Here is an 18,533-nt window from a genome sequence, read left to right as displayed (position 1 = left end):
CACAGCAGGAACATTTACTAAACCAGAATGGAGCATGTTGACTGTGAATTCCTTGGAGATGCAGCCAGCCTCTGCACAAGGGCCTCATGTGACTAATGAGTAGCTGCCATGGCAGCTCTGTGTATAGTTTGTAGGTTTACTGATAAATTCAATACATGAGCAGGCCAGAGAAACAACATAAAGATTAAATATATAACAAAAATTTGTAGCAACATCAGTTAATTGCAAAGCTGAGGCAGAAGGTGTTAATTACAATTATAGATGAGCCACCTAGTAATTCACATTAGTGAGTATAGAGCAATTATCAACCTGCTGGTTTTCTTGCTACTTATAATATACATGTTTTCCTACTTTTGATGGAACATAATAGCTCCATTGAACAATGTAAAAGAACAGTAATGGATATAATGCCTATTTAGGTAACCTACAGCTGTGATACATAATATTATCACAAAGACATTCTATTTGAAGTCACTTCAGACAGCTAAGTGTTTCTGCTGCTAGAACAGAGTAGAAAATACATAATGGGCATTTCACAGATGGACAGATACACTTTGTTTCTTGCATTAAGATTTACAAATACAAATTAACCTTGACTGGATCTGAGGCAAAAGTACAGTTTAAATTATGCACCAGTAAAAAATCAAATCTAAGAGTATTAACATCAGTAAATCTGTCTGTAAGTGATAATTTGGAAAAAATCTTTGTCAATTGATTGAAGAAATATAGTCTCCAAGCCTGGCAGATGTGTTATTCCTATGAGATACTAACTGTTTTGGTTTAACATGTCTTAACATGCCATCATCATGTTAGCAGCCTTATCATATAACACATCATCATACGGAGTACTATAAAACAGGCATTAAAGACAAGGTGACCTTCTCAGGAATAGGTCACTTAGTGCCATGTTAGTGTCATACCCACGTTCTTCACCATGGATCTATTTCAGTGTCAAGGCTCTGGTCACACTGATAGTGCAGAGGTACCCAGGGGAAGGTAGAATGTACATAGAGCAACTGGCAAAACTATCCTGTCTCTGTTTACTGAAATGCAAGGCTCTGTTTTACTCTACTAAAAATTTCTGGTCTGTCCTGTACAATGAAAATCCCTTTCAGTCAAAGGGCAGTTACACATCTCTAACTAAACCTCTCTGGGATGAACTCTGTACATTCATACTTACAAGACACTCCACTGGTTTATTTCTGACAGTGCCTTACCCCTTGATCACTCAAGCTTTACAGAGATGTTATAAAACCACTATTTGCTTCATACTGAAGCAGAACACGAGCCACATTTTGAAGATATAACACTGTTATTTCACATGCTTTTCATATATTTATGCCATTAGTTCAGTCACATTGAAATTCAATACAAGGATATCAAGCAACTATGCAATTTGTCTGAAAACTAGTATCTTTTGGGGCAGATGTTTATCAATTAACAGGCACAACTGGGATATTATAACTAAGCTACACATTTTCTGCTTGTTTAGCAGTAAGTGAAGCTGAATTCATTGAGAGCAAATTAAATTCCTCCTAGTTTAATGTACAGAACAAAACTTCACCGCATTAGCAACATTTTTATCTTACTACTCATGTTTTGAAGTAATTGTGAACTTCAGTGGTAGGAACAGTGGCTAGAACTAACTAAATATTTTGAATTAATTCCATGACTATTTACTCACATTTTCAAAGAAATTTGTTTTGAGTTACATCTGCACCATTTCAGTGTTTCATTTCTGGATTACATTCACCAAAACCACCTGCCCAGCAGATTTGTGTATTACATAAGTCAACATAGCTGCTATTTTGAAAGCTTAGCTGAAATATAAAGCAGTATGCCCTTTATACTTTCTATGCAGCAATAAATATACCTAAAATTATGATATATCTATGTGTTCTTCTTCCTCCATAACCAAGTATGCATATGTTATCACCCTGTCTTAATCTGGGATTCTTTGACCAGCTTTTCATCAGATCAAATTTCCAGATGAGGTACTACCATTTTCAGACCTTTGAGTCTGAATAAGTTTCAAAGCATGTTACCATCATCCCTGGCCTGAAATTCCTAGTATTTCCATAGTGGCACTGGGTCTTGTATGATGTCAGAGCAGAGAGCTACAAATGAATTATAATTTCTTCCCTCTCTAACACTCAGATTGAGCAATGTTTTTACTTTCTTTGATGTTGCTGAAAGATAATTTTGCTGACAATAACCATAACTGCATATGTCTCAGGCCTTGTAGATACTCTTAATCCAAGGAATAACTTAAAGTGTAACCTCACTCTATCAACCTCCATAAATCAAACCCTCTACATTATGTTTCACCTCACATAAGTGAGGCGAAATAAATAGAGAAATAAATAGAGAATTTGAGTGAAATTCAAGTACCACTGCCGAATGTGACAATGTCTCAGGTATTCAACACATTTAAATACTGAAAAGAACTTTACAGACTTTAATTGTGAAGTGCTTTCACTGGAAAATTCTTCATTTACTTCAACAGAAGCAACGTTTTATCTTTTCTACTCATGCTTGATACAGATGTAACTCTGTATTCTTTAAAGACTCGTGAACAACTAAAATATAAAGAAATGGTTTCAAATTTTAGAATACTTTGGGATTTGTCACTGATAGTGAAGCATCAGAAATGATCAAATGTAAATAGAGCCTAGACACTGGTATTGGCCATAGCTGAGATCTCGGTACCTTCCTCTGTACCTGAGCATCATCACTGCCAGCCACTGGAAATCAAACCTCACATTATTATATGTAACAAAGGAATCACTTGTCCTTTTTTCCTTGGAACCAGGCAGAAGTTACAGCTTCCAAGGTATTTTATAGTGAATGAAGTTAACTTTAGTATCCTTGGACTACTCTACCCCTTGAAGAAATTTTTATGGCTACAACTATGTTAGCTGAGTACACTCCAGGCATGAGTTCCTTAATGACATTTCCAACAGCTTCTTATTACCCTGTCTTTCAGTCCTGTGTAAGCTTTTGCTTCCTATTCCCCCAAGCTGACAGGCACTTCATATTGCTGTGTTCTGTTCCCATTCTATTTCGTATTGCAGACCACCATATAGTCCTAATTCTGGGCAGCTGAGGCTGTGACCCCAAATACAGCTTTTAAGATCACTGCATTCACATACCAGCATGTACTTGTCCAAGTACAAGTCCAAGAACCACGAGTTGATACATAATTATAATGCCATCCTAGGACGACTAAGTAGATCATCTACTGAGTCCCTAGTTTGGCTGTGTAGCACAAACTCTGAGGAACTTCTACAGTAAAAAAATCAGTAATTGAGCCACTGAAAGACAGATAGTTCTCCAGCAATGCATAATAGGCAAATTCCTAAAAGCTTTTAATTCTGTGTGTTGCTGTGATTCAGTTCCAGAAATTCAGACATAAGTTCCAGAGCAAGTATTGATGTCATCAGAGGGAGACGTGTAAAAGGCAAGAAAGTGTAGCATCATAGAGGACTTTTTAAACAGTTTATGAATCATAACACATGGGTATCTTTCATTTGTGAACATCACACAAAAACTAGCAAAATTACTGTTGTTTTTTTAGGGGGTAGGAATATATCTATAGTTAAGGATAGATCCGGTGTAATTCTCCTGCTGTGACATCACAGATGACGCCAACCTATGGGAGATAGTCCTAACTTGTATATTTTGTCTAGGCACAGTTGCATTTGGCTTGGCATTACTAAATGCTACAAAAAGAAGTAGTCCAATGACAAGAACCTAATCTGTACACGAGGAGTAATCTGAGGTAGCTGAAACACTGAGCACAACCCACTTCCAAAAGGGAATTGCCTGTGTTGGGGACTAGATAATCTTTAAGATCCCTTCCAACACAAATGATTCTATGATTCTATGTCATAGTTACAAAAAGCAGCACAAACTTAGAGTTACCAACCAGCCTTTTGGAGCCCTTGGTGTTTGAGAGTACAAGTGCATCCCTGGGGCAATCCTGCCTGGAAGAGCATTGTAACCCACAGAATTAGTGATCCAAACAGGAGTTATCCTGACTGGGTGCAGGTCTATGCTGTGCTATCATGCATGTAGAGCCTGGCCTTCAGACTGTTTGCTGCATGTACCCCTTGGCTGCGGGGTCACCTCATTGTCACAGAAGAGCCTGTGCACAGCTCATACACAGCTCAGCAATTACACCACCTGCATGACCTGGCTCTAAAAAGTGCAGCAAGATGATCTCATGTGAACATCCTTTTTTTCTGACAGTAGAAATTATTAATGCAATTGTTTTCTTTTAAGATAGTTGTGTAAGATCTCAAATGGCCAAAAAATGAGTAAACTTTCCATGGATAGGATCCACACAGTGTGTTATGCCCTGGTTGGAGACCCATTTGATGCTGGGCATCTAGGGATTCACAGCATCTGAAGGAATATAAGATTATCTACATGATCCTCTTTTCCTTTATAGTGTTAATACCAAAAAAATGGGATTTTAAGTGATACCTTGACAGACTCTGAGTGCCTTTCATTCTAGGACCATAAGAAATCAGCACCTTCTGGTGTAAAACAACACCATATTTTCCTTCTATAGCCTGCAGTAGGAAAATGGAATTGGTTTTCATTTGTCTAAGTTTATGGGGCTCCATTTTGCTGCATTTTCAAATGAAAGGTATCAGAAAGCTAGTTACTGGAATAAAACAAGTTTTAAGGAAGACAATGGTCATCTGTGTTTTCTGAGTATCCAAACTTCAGTTTTGGCAGTACTAGGAAATAGAAATATCATTTTGTTTTAGCTCCTTGGCACTTATGATCACAGCATGTCCAATTGCTGGCAGAAAGACAGGCAACTGAAAAGCCCTGACACTCCATAGTGCAGGCATCCATCATTATGTCACCATTTCGCTATCACCTTTCATTAAAAAGCAAATTAGAAGACTGACTTAAATGTTATAAAACTTGGTCAAAAGCTAACCTCTGGCTACAGATCTTGCATGCAAATTTTAAAGAAGAAAGAACGATTTCTAAGGGTTTCTTAGGATAAGACATGGAAGGTAGGCTTATAGTGAAAAACTACTACCTCTGTTCAGTGACAGTAGTGTCAAGCATTATTAACAGCTCTATTTGTAATGTGAGAAAAAAATAGACAAAACAAAAAAAAAAAAGAAGATGCGTGAAGTTTCAAATAAAAGCTAATATGAGTTTTGTACCAGGATAACTCTCTATTTCACTCCAGAATTTTAAAGTTGAAGTTAAAAGTGGCTGCTAAAATAGGCATTCTTTTGATATAAGACAGGGTGATGGAAAAGATCTAAAGTAAAAATTTTTTCAGATTTTCTGTAGCTTACCATGGTATCACTTTTGCTATTAATAACTAAGCAAAGACACTGAAGCCCTAAGCCCTTAAATGAGTGTGCAGAAAAGCAAAAACACTGTGACTCAAGTTGTTCTCTTTCCTTCTCTTCCAGTTCACGGGAGAAAGAAAATTAGATCTATTCTGGTAGCAGACTCTTAGCTCTTGATATACTTGCTCACCTGTTCCAGGTAGGACTCTGCAGGCAGAGATAACACATTGTCTTGTAAGACGGAGCCCCTGCCGCTACCACTGTGCTTACAATACTGACATAAAATTCCATGACCATTAGTGTAGGTCCAATAGTTTGACCCAGGTAGTTTTATAAAGCAGATCTGAAAGAAATGCAGGTTTGGAGTTTTTCTATTTTATTTATTTCCTTATAGAAAAGTCTAATTGTGACAAAAAATACTCAGGTTCAGAAACAGCTTCCATCAGTCACTGGTATTTGATAGGTAGTGGGTTTTTATTATTATTTTAAAAATAAATAGAAACTTCACTATTTGGAAATAATTAAAGGCACTAAAAACCAAAGCACTTGTGCTCCTCAATCTTTTCTGATGTTCTGCGAAATCAGTGAGAAAGGCAGTGACAGAATGAACACCATCACTTCTTCCTGGGCTGTGTGACATCCAACAAAGGGAAGAATGAAGGTTCTGCAGACTGGTTATTTTCCTTACTCAGGGTGTATTTACATGGTTACAGGTATGTTTAACTATGACATTTGACTAATTCATTGTTTAGTTAACCACACTTTTACTTGCAAAGTTACCTGTACTTTGAAGTGGACTACTGGACTACAGCCTTAGAGGTTCTGTGCCTTTAAATTAAAGCAGAGTAGGGATCACATGTGCCCTGGAGATGACAGCCATTACCCAGTACTAAGAAATCTCTTTGATATGCTAGCAGTAAAAGCTAATAATAAAGAACAGAAAAATTAGCTTTTCAATGATCTGCTCCTTCCAAATCCACTTTTAGTGAGGAAAAAAGACAAAATTTTTATCTACAATTTTATCTATAGCTTTTCTCAGTCCTCAGAAGTACACAAAGTTTAATGATCACTGAAACACTTGGCAACAGCAAAGGTTGAAAGACAAAACCCATATTGGTCTTTGTTACTCTTATCTCCTCAAATGTAATGTACACACTTTATATAATATAATTGTGATTTCTTCCTCCAAAGGTCCTAACAACAGCTCCTGTGTTGCTATAAGTAACTGTTTAATCTATAAGCAACTCTAAAAATGGTCTGCTTAAAGGAACTGGTCCTAGCATTTAGAAGTACGTACTACATCCAGGTCTTGCCCCTGGATTTGAAGTGCTAGAAATCAGATATGAGGCTAGAAAATGTGGGGTTTTTATCTAAATTGAGCATGCAAAGCAACTAAAGTCACTGAAGGCAATCTATGTTGTCCTAATGCATCACAAAGAGCACTGTCAAAATGACCCACTCAGAAAGAAAGCTAACGTACCCTATGGTCCAGCAAAAAGAAAATATAATTAATTGGAACCCTATAAAACATTATGATAAATATCTTATTTATTAGACTACTTCAGCAAGATCTATCTAATAAGAAATCAGATTGCTTTCAGAATTGGCTGGAACTGCCACTGCCTAGCCACCAAGCAGTGAGAAACAGACTATGTTCATTTAAGCAGGAAATGTCCCTCAGCTTTCATGTATTTACTGTAAATATGACCTGAGTTTACGAAAAGCTCTTCAGCCATTGTTTCACTAAGACAAGAGCAAACAGAAGAGCAGTTCTCTAATGACTGATACCACTGAAAGGTCTGTTACATGGCTCGCTGCTTGACCTGTAATGTGGGATAAGAAGCTTCTTTTTACAGCAGCAATGCCTCCAGGTCACATTTAAAGATGTTTTTTTCTTAATAAAGGCTGCTTTATTTCACAGACTGTACCATCATCGTTATACTGGCACAACAGCACTGGAAACTAATCCTCTTCCAAAGGAAATACAAAAACTATGTCCAAATTAGCAAGCCTTTAAGACAAATACAGAGTCATTAGAGTGAAACAGTTAGTGTTAGGGAGTGGATATCCATGGCTTTTTTATATATTCCACTTGCCTTAATCTAGTTCTGTTTCTCAAATGTTTATTTGCAGGTGGACCTCATCTTCTAGATTTTATTTAATCTAAAAACCAACTCATGTGTACTAAGGCCGCCCCACACTGTGAATGGAAGGAAGCGTGGGAAATGTCAGGAGATTCAGTTCAAAAGTTCACTCCTGGACTAAAACACTATGTCCATATTGTCCATAAACACAGAAGGAGTTTTGCTGCTGATGTAAATTTATTTCCTCTTTAAATTATATAAAGTCCATTAGATTGTTTTTTGCTCATACAAGAGCTGACATTTTTCATGCCCATATTCAAAGCCAACTTGCTTGTACTGGCAAAAGTATATTTTATAAACCTGGTATACACGTAACATCAAAGGTAAATCAGCACAAAGTATTTCTTCTAAACATGAGACTGCATACCTCGAACAAGATTCCTGCACATGCATCACTCTTGTAAACATGACAGATATATTAATTATGCCATAGACAAGATGAGCTTCTGACACTTAATGCTATTTCTGTATGTTCTGAATATATCAGGATTATATAAAATGCAGCATCAACCACTCCATGCATAAAATTTGTATTTGTTGGACATTATTAATGGGAACACAAAGCCTCTCTCAGTATGTGTATGTACATGGTCCTTTAAACTATGGTTTGCACAGTAACTATCATTAATTTTAAAAGCCATCCAGTCATATTCCTGCACAAAGCTTTGAGAGTGTAAGAGTAAGCTCACATGTGCACAAGAATGATAAATGTATTCCTTTGCCTCACAGACACGATTTATATTCACCACTGCAGTGCCCATCATTTTTATGTAATGCAATGCATTGTAATGACTTCTAAGTAAATAAATACTTTACAATGAAATAAATCAGGGAACTTCAGGCAAGAGCTTGTTAGAATTTTTCAGTGAAACTTTTATTATTTGAGAGAGACCATTTATCAAAGGTTTTTGTGGGATTAGTAGGAGTGACACTTACTGGGAAAGGTTTCCGATCTCTAATATGGACATGCTGGAAATACAAAAAGAAATGCAGGCAACAGAAGAACTCGTAATTGCAGGAGGTCTTTTGGTGTACCGAACTCTTGGGAGTCCTTCTTTCTCATGATATTTTTTTCTGTGGGTGGTACTTTTCTTATATCTGCAATTAACTATTTATTAGTCCAAAGAGAAAGAAAAGCTATTAGACATATCCTAGAGGGGTGGTCTCATCCTCTCAGTTAAAAATTTCTGAACATATACCCAATATATGTTTATTTATTTATAAAATATATATATTTACTTCTGTACTATTTCATTAATATATTATAAAACATATACAAAAATAGAAATTAAAAAGTATGAGATAAACATTATTTTAGAGTTTATTTTATTTATTAATGGTACAAAAATCATAGAATTATACAATGGTCTGGGTTGGAAGGGACCTTAAAGATCATCTAGCTCCAACCTCCCTGCCATGGGCAGGGATGCCACCCACTAGACCAGGTTGCTCAAGGCCCCACCCAAACTGCCCTTGAACACAAGGCATCCACAGCCTCTCTGGGCAGCCTCAGAAGTGCTTCACCACCCTTTGAGTAAAGAAGTTCTTCCTAACATCTAACTTAAACCTGCCATCTTTCAGTTTAAAAACACTGCCTCTTGTCCTGTCACCATGTGTCCATATAAAAAGTCCCTCTCCCTCCTTTTCATAATCCCCCTTTAGGCACTAGAAGTCCTCCATGCAGTCTCCCTGAAGTCTTCTGTTCCCCAGCTGAACAACCCCAGCCTCACCCTGTCTTTGCTCCATCCCTATGATCATTTTTGTAGCCTTCTGGAATGCTCTAACAGGTCCTGTCTTTCTTGTGTTGAGAACCCCAGCCTTGGATGCAGCACTCCAAGTGATGTCTCATGAGGGCAGAGTAGAGGGGCAGAATCACCTTCCTTGACCTGATGGCCACTCCTCTTTTGATGAAGCCCAGGGTGGCTTTCTGGGCTGTGAGCGCACACTGTTCGCTCATGTCCAGCTTTTCATCCACAAGAACCTGAAGTCCATCTCAGCAGGGCTGCTCTCAATGAATTCTTCTCCCAGCCTGTACTCATGTCTGGGACTGCTCCAACCCATGTGCAGCAGCTTGCACTCAGACTTGTTGAACTTCACAAGGTTGTCATAGGCCCACTTCTCTAGTTTGTGTTTTCTTCCTGCTCTCCAAGTGATTCCTTTGAGCATCCTGAGGTGTGCGCACACCCTACTTTGGAGACCACTGAACTAGAGTACCAGTCTCAAAGACATGAGTCCTACTCCCTCATCTGAACTGAAAAGAGCCAGGATTTGGTTTCTCACAAAAACATCTTCCAAGTAGTCTTGACTTTGCTATGACAGTTAAGATGGTAGTGCTACACTCCTTTTGTTTGAATTCTTCTATCTCACCACTAGCAGGAACATGAATTGTCATTTCTGCTATCGTGAGTCTTGATCATTTGCAAGACAACTCACTAGAATTCAGTATATAGTAATGACGTCTATATTCAGCAAAACTGCTGTTGTCCAGCAGAATGCTTAAAAAGTTATCTTTTAATATTTCTAAGTTACTCTCAAATTAATCTTATTACTCAGTCACCTTTCATACATACTCAAATAATTCTCATACATAGATAAACAGTCTTAAAGTTGCATAAAGAATGCTTATTCAGTCTTGTTTAAGCTCCGACATAATTCCTTAATGCTGATTTCTAAGTCCCAAATAGAAAGTCCTCAAAAGCATTCTAGTCTTTCTTTACTGAATACCTATCTCTGCTTGCCTGATTTCCCAGATGCACCATTCAAGTCACTAACACACGTGCAGAGTGCCTTTTTCAGAAATATATATTTTCTTTTCCGTAATGAGCCATTGCTAACCAGGTTTAGCACATGGGAACCCGGACTCTGCCCATGCTGTGGGAAGCCTGAAAAATCAGTTGCAGTCAACACCACAAATAATTCAGTCTGCTGTGATGGTAGGTTGTACACCATTTGGATAATGGCTAGCTCTTAGAGAACTCACATAATGGTTAGAAAACAGAGCAGTCTGAGCTCATCCCAGGAGATGTGGGATTAAGTGTATGGCTTTCAGTTATTGTGAGGGGCAAGATATGCCACCTGCCTTCAAAACTGACCTGCCAAACCAAGAAAATAGTCAGGTGGGCCAGGCTAGGCCTGGACCCCTAATGACCAGACAAGTCAGGGAATAGAGACATTTAAAGCTCTGCTTTTGGTCTGGAGCCATGACTCAAAAGTTTCTTTATTAATAAAAGGTGTTCTCACTGCTACAACCAGACTTATCCTTGTTGGGTCTTCATCTGGTCTTGTGATACTTTTCACTATGTAAGAGTTCGAGATGCAAAGGAAGGCATGAAAAGTTCATTTATTCATATGGGAAAAGAAAATAATGCTATTTTTAGTCAGTATATTTAAAGTCACCTAATACTTGAATATGAAAACCTACTGATAAGACCAGAACTACAGCTACCTTTTTAATACATTGTTGTGAAATCCCAGATATGATGCACAGTCATCATTTAATCATGGCAGTAATAACTTTGATACCTTTAGTAATCAATTAACATTATCTTTGGTAATCAATTAACACCATGAATTTTACATTGTGATATAAAAATCCATAATATGTCTTACTATACCAGTTTATCAGCAAGTAGTTCATTTTGTGACAGAGTCATCTTATTATACCAGTTAAAAGAAAGCTCATTCCAGGGCTGTATTTTTCATAGAGGGTTCTTTCCCCTAATGGAGAGAGAGGTTCCAGAGAGATCCTGGGTACATTGACTCCCACTTAGGTATGCAAACCTGTAGAGTTTTAACTCAAAATGAAAAAAAATGGTGCTATTTAGAAATTAAATTCTGCTTCACATAGCTTCACATTGCGTGTACAACTGCCTTTTCTGAACATTTGAGTAAGCAAAGCTTCATCTATTCAGATGCCCAGAGAAAGCCATTTCTGAATCCATAAAACTCATGTGTTTTAGTTTGCTTCCAAAACAATAATTGTCTTAAGTGGAAGTAGAAGTGGAGACTCGTTATATGCTTCAAAGTGAATCGGAAACAGGAAGATAGGTTTTGGCTGACCAGTCACGGTCTGCATACCAGACTGTGTTTATGAATTGCCAAAGGAAGAAAACACTATTCTAGGCCTACACAAACTGATATTAATGCTCTTTGACCATTCTGAAATATTAAGAATTATGTTTAAAACTATTGGCATGTACAATGAATAAGCCATGATTAGGCAAACTGTGTCCTCCCAATAACAAATAATCCAGAATTCATTCTCTTGAATTGATATCTTGTCTAAAATATTATCATGCAGAAAAACCCTTGTTCAAAATACATATACATATACACATATATTCCTTTCTTTGGGGCAGGAAGCATATTTGCTTTGCAGTCTGTGAAGCTCAAAGAAATCCTCAGTGCTGAGAAAACAAAGTACCTATTGACACAATCATGTCTAGTTGATCTCTTGGAATTATGATGATGCTTGGTCTCACTAACTGCAGTAGCAGCATTTATTTAAGAACTGTTAAGAATTCTAAATGTAACATAAAAGCCTGATTTGTCAAAAAATGAACACGGAGGGAACAGGGAAAAACAAAGAGAGCAGGCAGAAGAGGCAGACCAATACTTTAGCATTCTCCTGAGCACTCAGAAAGACAGCTAATGACCTTGCCAGTACACCTCGAGCCTAGACTTGGAACTGTCCATGGCCCATGTATCGTATCAGCACAAATACTGCTGACATTTTCTTGAACTTGTTCAGGGATATATCTCCTAATATGGTCTCCTCAAATTTTCATGGTTAAATGTCTCATAATACTAAAGTCAGAATGTGTTACATGTTTTTTTCCATTTGTAATGTCACAGTCGCATAACAAACTAAAATGACATTTTTCTCATTAAAATATTTCTCCAGCAGCAAGTCACAGATCTGCAACAGTACCTGGCACTGGGATTTATTTTTTTGTAGATCCATTTGCAGAAAACTAAATATGCTTAAACTTTTATGCTTAACAGAACAGCAGCTACATCAAAAAGTTGGTATAGATTTAGTCCAAGCTTTCATATATTCCCCTGCAGATGACAGAACAAGTCCCATAGAAATGTTTTCAAATAAACAGAAACATTTATTTAAAGTAGCTATTCACAGAAGAGGTACTTTTTCCCAGAAATGTTACCTGCAGTTTTTTTTTCTGAAAGTCACATCTTTGCTTTAAGTGGTTTCTGTAGTGTTTGCAAAGTCTTCAGACATAAAAGGCCATTAAGAATACAACTGAAACTGCATGTTGTCTCACCCTACAGTGGTTTGTAGTGTTGCCTGCAAACAAAAGTAAAAGACCAATTATGGCTTGAACACTGCCTGTGTCACACTGATAACTGACTACCCTTCTTCGTTCTTGTATTTTGTAACACCTCAAGCAACGGCTATGTTTCCATTTCAAGCTCCAGTCCACTCCTAACCTAACAGCTCTCATTCAGTTGGGGTTAACTTTCACCTCCGTTTGTTCCATGAGGTCAGACTCCACTGCCTACTTCATTTTCTAACAACATTTTCACCTTGTCCCGTGCAAACTCATAGAATTTTTACTAAGGATTGCAGATTTTATTTCTCTGCCTTCAAATCACTTGTTGAAACTATGATTTATGGCTAAGATCACTGTCAGTGATGCTAACCAACATGTCACTGTGTCTTCATGCTCACACATTTTAAGCAATCGTTACCCTGTCCTGTGCATAGACTGTAAACTGTAAATGTATACTGCCTGAGAAACAGGTTATGATTAGCCTTCCTATGTGCAGATAGAAAGATAATATAGGATAAAAAATAGTAATAGTAATTTTTGTGAGGAACATCAAGATGAGAGGCATTCATAAAAGAGCAGTACTTCACAATGCACCACTGAGGCTTTTGATCAGTATCTACCCAAAAAGAAGAATGCCATCTACAAAGTTGGTAATACAGATGAGTTATTAAAAGCATCCAGGAGTCTTTTTTTGGTAATCATTCAACTTAAGTCAGGTGAACTACAAAATATGAGGGGGGGGGGAAGGTCAAGAAAGCAAGGCAGAAAAATCTAAATAGGTGGAGTTTATTTTTTAAAAAGAATTCTTTTTTTTATCTAACATACATCTTCATCATAAGAGTTTCAAATTTTCCACAATGGTTATTGCACATTTATACCAAACAACTTGGAACATAAAGAGCTCATTTAATACAGCCATTGTCGTTTATAGAGTTTAAAAATTCATAAACTCACTGTATAAACTCACTTGCTGAGATTAGTGCTAAATATTCTTACCTAAAAACAGTGCTACACCTGCATAACAGAAAATTGGGCATAAAATGTCAGAAAAAAAGGTAAAAAATTATGTGCAAAACTACTTCTGTGCAATATTTAACTGGTTTCGACTGCACTAAAGAAAATACTATAATTAAGTAATTATGGAGCTTATCAGAGCAATATATTTTATAACATTAGTGTACATCAGACATATGATGGTCCATAATAAGAATTGGATGTGCTACAATGTTTACTTCCCATGAGACCTAGTTTGCATGTATGTTATACAGATTGTTCTACAGAAATAATAGAATTGATTCCTTGTTTGGTTGTGTCTTTTTTTCTAAATGGAACACTCTAAAAATCAAGCATTCTTTACAGAAAATGAAAATAATATTTGAGGGCAGCATTAGAGGGAATGATGAATAAGAAAACAATAGGGTTTTTTTCTTTTATTTATTATGGTAGCATTTGGGAACCTCACACTTAGACCAGAAAATCATTGTGTCTGGAATTGTACAAGAATACAAAATGAAAAAAATGAGAAGAAAACATTGCTGGTCCTATAACCCAAACTTCATCATTACTTGATTTTGATTTTATAACACATAAGTACACTGAGCTTTGTACTTCACTCAGAATGCAAAGCACACAATGCACTTCGTAGTCAAGTGCAATTTTTTGCTTTATTCAAGTTCTAATAGGAAAGGCCTGCTTATGTGTACAAGCACTTACAAAAGGTTTAGACAAAAACACCCCTCTTAGGTAATTCATAATATTTTTTACACAGCAAGATAAAGATGAAAGAACTTTGCTTCCTAAAATTGGTACAGAACATCAAGAAAGCATGTAGATCTGGTTCTGTTCAGATTCTGGAATCTGAACAATTTTTCATCATTAAAAGTCACAGTAACCCTGAAAATCTCTGATATGTCCGAAACGTCATGGTATATCAACACTTTTTTGGAACATGATATTACAAGAAATTCCAGACCTTTAATTTGTGATGATATAGTAAAAATATTGAAAAAATAATGGTGTGTCACCAACCATAATGTATTATTGTCTATGGACATCAAACTTGTTAAATACAACTAAATCTGGGGTATGCATGAGGGCAGAAAATTTAAGAAAAGAATGTAAACATATGAGGTAAGGTAGTCATTTTTGTAGACTGAAAAAGTCCTCCAGAAATTTCATCAGGAATGCTGTTTGCTAAAACATCTGCTAAAATGAGAGTTTTCATCTCCTTGGAGCTTTGCCCACTGTATATCTGAACAATTCCAGGAAAACAAAATTCTCTGTTTAACTATCTCAGAAAGCATGCAAAGCATGCAAAAAAGTTATTTTAATTGCTGTTCAATAGACATTCAATTTTTTGAAGTTGTCTTCATGCTCGCAAATACTCCTCTCTCTTAAGTAACAAGTGTCTTCTTTTTCTTGTCTACTTAAATATTATTTTCAGTCTGGCCACAATACAGAACTGAAATCAACTTCAGTAAATAACTTGCCATCAATAAAATAGCTGCTTTCTGGAATTTGGCAGAGCAAAATATTGAAACCATAATCTTCTGCAGTGGTCATAACCTGAATCAGAAAATCAACATACAGTTATAAACATCCACCATAAAATTGTGGCATGTTTATCATTTTATTTCCACATTCGGCATACTAAACTATGCACAGTTTTTAAGTTCCTCTCTTGCAGGTAATCGGGCAAAACTATAAACCTGTACTTGTGATATTATACACTATTTTAATGATGATGTTAACAGAGTTAAGAGCAGGATACTGTTTAACTCAACACACTCTGTCCACTTGCCTCCTCACTAATTAGGAGAAGAGACAGAAGTAATTGTGGTGAAGAGTATCGATGATAAAAAGAGAATGCAAGGCTACTTCAAAATCTTAGAACTTGCAATAGTCCAATGTCATTGCTTCTCAGATACTGTTTTCCAAAAGCAGGATTTGTGATGCAAGATGCTGCAGTACTGTCTCCTTAAGACTTAGGAGATTTGTAATTATTTTTCTGGTCAACTCAACCAGTCAGGTAGTCGGGTCAGCAAAAAGCAAATCCTTCCTTCTTTCTGCTTGTCTCCCTTGTCACTTTATCCTGGCACACTTCCCTTTCCCTTTCTAGCCAGCAACTATTTGCATAATGTTCTATTGCAAATGACAATAAGGATTGTTTTAAACTTTTCCAAAGGTATTTCTCATTTTTCTTTTGCTGGTCAGACAAATTAATTTGCAATTGAAGGAAGATGAGAGAATAGCTGAAAAAGAAATCCAGTGCTAATAGTGCGATTAGCTCTGATACACAATGTTTAAGACAAGCATATTTCTTTCTTCGTACTCTGTGGGACCAATTGGACATAAAAAAAGGTAGATTAAAATACCAGTACGGTTGCTCTGATCAAGACTTTTCCTTTGAAGACGGTAATGGCACTCACTGATATGTTCCCAATAACAGCTGGGATGGCTCCAAAGGAATCAGCAAACGAGTCGTGACACACTACTGGCTTCATTCCACTAAAAAATAGGAGCTTCTGTCATGCACCTTTCTGTCTAGTATGAAACCCAAGTGAAGCTGGGGTAGCAGTGCTTCTTAGCAGGAGTTGTGAAGCCTTTGAATGAGTGTCAGAAATCAGACCACGTAGCCCTCACAAGTCCTAATTTTATTTTGTTCTGTTAAAGATATGCTACTCAATCCATCCTTTCATGCACAATCGCACACATCTCAGGGTTACCAGAAAAGGCCATTTTTGCCTTAAAAATGTGCTATGGCGTGTTCTGAGTTCCATTCTGAGTTCCATGCTGACTTCTTCAGGTTTAGTTGAGAATGTCTCCACTGTCTATCAACTGTACTCCCTTAGGTGCCATGGCAGGGAGAGAAGGCAGATGCAGGCACAACAGAAGCCTCTTCTCACCCAGAAAGCCATCTCCTTTGGCTCCCCCTTTGCACATCGATGGGGAGAGGATAAATGGTTGGATCACTTTTAGTTCCATACTTCAGACAAAATTATTCAGCCAATGAAGTTGAAAGAAAGCCTTGTCTACACTGTTGTGTAGACAACAGTGGATAAGTTAACCTTTTGGATGAATCAAAGCTCTGTTTTCTCCATATGCTGCTCAGTGAATGCAAGCTGAATGCAACCTGAACACTCCATGAATACATCAGTTAGTTAACTGATGTTTCACTTCAAATATATTCCTCAACTTATCTTTCTATATAAAATAATTTTGTGAATAATTTCTTAAAACACTTGTGGAAGTATTGCATCCTCTTTTGAATTACTTCTCATCACTGATTTACATCTTTTGTAGCTGCTTCCAAAAAAAATCTCTGTGGAGTTTTAAATATTGAAAAGATATTTTTAATTCAGAATTACCATTGTCTAACTTTTCTGTAAAACCCTTTTACTATCATGTATTGAATATCTGTTGTGACCATTTACACAAAAAGTGCATTAGCTATTACTTCTATTTGCCCTTCATTTCCCTGCACTACATGAATTTACAAGGAAAGATCTGTTAGGGAGCAGACAAAGGCATGCATCTGGCATATCTATTTCTCTTTGGCTCCTGTTAGGAGTGGAGAGCCAGAAACTCAGAGATAAGCATTAGGTGTATGAAATATTGTTTTTGAAAGCAGAAAATTAAAAACATCATCTGGAGTTGTGAAGCCTTTGAATGGGTGTCAGAAATCAGACCATGCAGCCCTCACTAGTACTTATTTTATTTTGTTCTGTTAAAGATATGCTACTCAATTCATCCTTTCATGCACAATCACACACACAAAAAACCCCCATATTCTCATCCAATGATGGAGTAAATCCTATGGCTAAAAACCCCAATATACAGCTATGAGCAAGTGATAAAGCTACCTGCCAGCTCAGCTGTAAAGGCATGGAGGAAGCATTTTTTTTTCTCCCTTAGGAACAATGTGAATAGGGCTGTGATTGCTACCTGTGGTGTTCTATCACATAAAGCAAAATGTCCATGTTGTGTTGCAACATTTCATCAGTGTCTTATCACTCTTTAGTGGATATGCAATGGCAGTTTAAAACTGCATGGCAACTTTCCTTTGAAATATGATGATGTCAGAAAGCCTGACACCATGTTAGTTCCCTGCATCCTTATAAACCTAAGGCCCAGTCCTGTAGAAGTTTCTGCAGAAGTTTCATATGAAAAATTTCTAATGCAAAGCAAGGATTTTGTAAAAAAATGCTGATGCAATGAAATAATAATATTTTTATAAGCATTTTGGTTTCAGAAATTCACAGAAAAAACATGTGCATTTGAGAAGAAAAATACCTGTCTCTCATATCTATTCTCTTCCTAGCTAATCTGGAAGGCAACTTGGACCTTGAGTCATAAGTTTCATGATTTTAAAAAGTTAGTAATATGTTTATGAAAACTGGAAATTCGACTGTTTCCAATTCTAGAACTGCAGAAGACCTCATTGTGTATTCAGGTTTGGGTACTGTGTCCAGTTCTGGGTCTCTCAGTTCAGGAAGGATGTTGAGGTGCTCGAAGGTGTCCAAAGAAGGGCAATGAGGCTGGTGAAGTGTCTGAAGCACAAGTCCTGTGAGGAGCGGCTGAGGGAGTTGGGGTTGTTTAGCCTGGAGAAGAGGAGGTTCAGGGCAGACCTTATCACTCTCTACAACTACCTGAAAGGATGGTGTAGCCAGGTGGGGGTCAGTCTCTTCTCCCAGGCAATCAGCAACAGGATAAGAGGGCATAGTCTTAAGCTGTGTCAGGGAAGGTTTAGGTTGGACATTAGGAAGAAGTTC

The sequence above is a fragment of the Pseudopipra pipra genome, chromosome 3, assembly GCF_036250125.1.
Source record: "Pseudopipra pipra isolate bDixPip1 chromosome 3, bDixPip1.hap1, whole genome shotgun sequence".
Classification (NCBI taxonomy): Eukaryota; Metazoa; Chordata; class Aves; order Passeriformes; family Pipridae; genus Pseudopipra; species Pseudopipra pipra.
The sequence above is the reverse complement of the archived record's forward strand: the minus strand, read 5'-3'. Positions refer to the sequence as shown.